The following is a 4,715-nucleotide window of genomic DNA, read 5'->3' on the forward strand; positions in this document are numbered from 1 at the left end:
GCAGCCCAAGCCTCGCAGATGGCATCATGATGTTCTCATAATCACCAGCCCCCACACTGGACCCCAGAATCCTCTTGATTGAACCCCAACCTGGAATCCTCTCCTCAGGTGAACTCTTCCGCCGTCATACTGGGCAATATAGCTGAGCTGCTTCCCCTTTGGGTGTGATCCCCCCACTGGGACCTTTGGCTACTAGCCCTGGCCCACCTCCAGGCCAGTCAGAACCCCAGGCCCTCAGCTCTTGGGCATTCCTCGCGGTGGGCCCCTGGCCCTTCAATCCTTCTGGTCCTGGCCCCAGCACAGGCCAGTCAGGGGAAGTTCAGATAAGCCCTGAGTCCATGGCTCTTTCCTCTCTCTGAGGGTCCACTCTCTGGGCCCTCCAAAACAAGGGGTAACCCACCCAGTTGTGGGGGCTAGGGGTTAAGGCACCCCAACCCGCCTTTCACCGGGGTGGTAACTGGCCCGGTATTTCCTGGGGGCTCCCGCGCCACTGGGAGCCCCACCAGGCCACCCACTCCCGGCAGGGAGCAGCATCCCATAACACTACTGAGACAAGGGGAAATTTTAATACAGCAGCTACACCGGCTATCAAGTGCAATCTGTGTGGGACTAAGATAGAACTCTGAACTCATTAACTGTGATCAACTGTTAATAGTAGGCTGAGGTGGGGTTAAGGGTTTCCCAAGATTGTTAGTTTGTCCCCATTTATCTTCCCCCTTCAATAAGCCCTGTTATATTTTAATATTGCTTGCAAGTGGGGAAGTCTGGTCTTTTTGGAACACCCAGACATCTTTTATTTTCCCAGGTTTCTGGATGGGGCCTTGAGCCAAGATAGAAAATTGATGTAAAATCCCTAAAATTGAACTTTGCCTTTGCTACTGTCATCCTGTGTCTGGCAGAAGAGTCACACATGTACATCCATAAGCATGATTATTGGAAACCCAGTGCCAATGCATTCTCTTTATATTATTGTTGGTGTTGTGCAGGAAGCAAAGGATACTTCCTTCTCTAATAAGGAATGTTTGCAGAAGAGTCTGTTACCATGATTGTGATGGTTTTACATCCTGTCTTGGTCAGGGCACCCTCTCATCCTCAATAGGGAGGTGTCAGACTGAGTGTGAAGAGACATGATGTGACATCTCCTATGTGCAAACTCAGCTTTTCCTGCATCTTAGCTATCACTTCACTTTTAGGAAATCAGAGCAAGTGCACCATGACATCAGCTTCCCCTGCACTGGAAATTCCAACCACCAACCTCCTCCAAGTGTCATGAGCTCCCCTAGAAAGGGGAACTGTCCAAAGTTGCATTCCTAGATATAAAAGGAACTTGTAATAGTCCCTGGTCTGCTTTGGCTCCTGCAGATCCTGCCTGCTCAACAATAACATGAAGGCCAAGCATGACCATGGCATGACTGCACAGTAAGCAGTTTTTAGGCCAGTGTCTACATGTGCAGCCATTAAAGTGCAGTAATGCTGTGTGTGAACTGACTTGGGACTAAAGTTGGTCTCAAGTCAGTCCACATACACAGTATTACTGTGCAGTAACGTGTCTACACGTTACTGTGCAGCAACTAATCAGACCTAAATTTGATACCTGCATCATGCAGATATCAAATTTACACCCAAGTCAGTATAAGTCACCATAGTTACTGTGCAGTACTGGAGTGCACATGTAGATGCATACATGTACTGCATAGTAATTTTTGGTTACTGCACAGTAACCTAAATGTAACTGCACAGTAACCTAAACACAGGACGACAGTAGGAAAGGCAAAGTTCAATTTTAGGGATTTTACATCAATTTTCTCTCTTGGCTCAAGGTCCCATCCAGAAACCTGGGGAAATAAATTACTGTGCAGTAGGTGTGCACATGTAGATGCACCATGTGTATCCCTCTGGAAAAGAAAAAAAATGTAGCCAGGGCATAGCTCTTCCTGCCAGCCCTTCTCAGGTCTTGGATTCCTTTTTCATATCAGATCATTCTCAAACAGATCCTCAGTGGTCTAGGCAAGGGTGGGGAAGACTGTCTCCAGAGAAGAGAGACCCAGGGTTGTAATCAAATGTCTGATCATGACTCTGAACTGGGGTAATATTTTTATCACCATGGAACATGAAAGGACAGAATGAATTGCAGCAGAAGGAAAATCTTTTCCTTCCTCTTCTCCTCCAGCTCCTTCTGTTTCAACAGCTCTGTAGCTATACATCCCTTTTCCTGCCCTTTCCCAGGACCCAGAGATTGGTCAGATTTGTCTTCCTCCTGCACACACTTACACACATCCTCATGCTCACTGTGTTCATGCTTTTCAGTGAGACCTGATATACCCAAATCCTGCTGCTTCACCTATGCCAAGTGGCAGCTCCCACTCAGCTTCATCACCACTTACTATAAAACTCACCTTCTTTGCTCCCAGTCAGCCATAATGTAGGTATAATCATCTGACTCCTGGACAGACAACCTGGAATGTGCATGAACATGAAGTCTATTTGTTAGGGCTTTCACTGGGTCTCTCTGCACAGCATGGGACTAACCAGTGAAGAAACAGAAAGGGAACTGCATAGGCATCCCTGACTCATTTCTGGTTAGGCATGCAAAGAATAGGAGTGTGAACATCCCAGGATGAGTGCAATCCTACAGAGAGTTGATTCTCTGAGATGCTTTAGCACTTGCAAGGTCATGGATTAGTAAGTATAACCATAGTGGGCCCCTTCCTATCTCCTCCCTGTACAGAGGGTTGTCCTGTGCAGGTTTCTATGGGGAGGGGAGCAATTGGCATGGGTACCTGTGCAGCAGCACTATCAGCAGCTTCTTTCTGGCTGAGTCTGCATGAGAGGCTTACTGCGCAATAGCTCATTACTAATGTGCAGTAGCTCACTAGTACTGCACAGTAGCATCACAGGGCATGAACCATGATACAATGCTACTGCGCAGTAGTAACATGCTGCTGCACAGTAGTAATGAGCTACTGAACACTCAGCATCACCAGAAAGCTGTGCAGAAACACTACTGCACAGTAATGTCAGTTACTGCGCAATCATTTAGTACTTGGGTATGCAAGTACTAAATGACTGCACAGTAACAACTGCACAGGCAGGAGGGGTGTAGTGTGAGGCCCCAGGGGGGTAGGGTCCTATGCCCATGAGGGAGCTGGGTGTGAGGCTCCTCGGGCAAGGGGATTAAGGGCCAGTGTCAGGTAAGGGTATTGAGACCCCAATGTGGGGGTGTGAAGGGACCAAGAGGGTCCCAAGCTGGAAAGTAAGCCCAAAAAAGGTGGGGGGGCCTGAGATCCCCAAGTAAATAAGATTGAGAGCCCAGTGTGAGCGAACCGGGATTGTGAGCCCAGTGTGAGGCATGGGAGTGAGAGTCCCAACGTGAGGCACTGGAGTGCAGGTCCTAGCGTAGGCCCTTGGCATCAGGGCAAGTAAATGGGCAGCTTCCCACCTGCGTAATAACTTCCAATTAGTTATCAAAGACATGGCAGGTGAGGCAGGCAGGCAGTTAGCCCTGAGACAAGTGGCCAGGCCAATGTTCAGACTGGCCCCAGGATGCTCACTAGTTACAGTATTGAATAGGGGATAGATTACTGTAGATTAGGGGTGGCACACATATGGCCCAGGGGCTGGATTTGGCCCAGGGAGCTATATGATCCAGCCTGCAGGTCCCTGGACTGACCCCATGCACCAGCCCCAGCCCCGTGTGCTGCATGGGGCATGCAAGCTAGACCCTGTGTGCCTCGCACTTCAGGCAGCACAGGAGGTCAGTCCGGTGCACCACATGCAGCCTGTGTCCCACACCCCCTGTGCCAAGTATAGTGCCAGGTCCAGCCCAAACATTGAGCACATCATGTTGGCCCTGGGCTTTGATGCATGCCATGTATGGCACACAAGCTGGCCCCAGCGCTTTGGCTGCTCCACAGGGGTCAGTCCCTGTCCAGCCCTCAGACTGGCTCAGGGACGCTCATCTGGCCTCTGGGGCCAGATGAGTTTGACATGCCTGCTCCATCCAGATGTTTCTTGTTCAATGCTCCCCCTTTGCAGCATGTATTTCTGCCACTGTTGGAGACAGGAAACGGGGCTGAATGGATGAGTGGTCTGACCCAGCATGGCACTTCTTATGTTCCTACATAGACACAGAGCCAGCAGCTTCCAGTCAAACTTTCTTCTACTGGAAAAATTCCATTTTCCTTGGAACAAATTGATTTAAATTAAATTTTATTTCTATTCCACTTCTATCTCGTGAGAAAAGCACGTTTCAATTTTTCATTTTTGTTCCAAAATTTATTTTATCTTGTAAGTGATGAAAATCTAAAATAAGAGGCCAAAATCAGAATGAAACATTTTGATTTCACCGTAACAAAACATTTTGATTGGCCCAAAATTATTTTCTTCAAAAATGTCATCTGACACAACATTCTGATTTTTCTTGTTCAGACTCCAATGTGGAACAAAAACCAAATTGTGGCATTTCAGAATTTCCCACTAAACCAAAATTCTTGAGTTTTGACCAGTGTGGTGCACTGAAAACATTACAAAATTAAGCATTTGTTTACTAAAGGAAACATTGCCTTAGTCATAAAGTAATGCTTTATTGGTTTTGTTTAAATATGATTCACTGCTACATCAGCACGAAGATAGCCTGCACAGAGCAGTGTACAGTCCCTGTCACCAAAATCAAGTGCTTAGTCTGTAAGTAACATCTAACCAGTCACTTCTTTCCC

This window comes from Alligator sinensis, unplaced genomic scaffold (genome assembly GCF_000455745.1).
Source record: "Alligator sinensis unplaced genomic scaffold, ASM45574v1 scaffold1100_1, whole genome shotgun sequence".
Lineage (NCBI taxonomy): Eukaryota > Metazoa > Chordata > Crocodylia > Alligatoridae > Alligator > Alligator sinensis.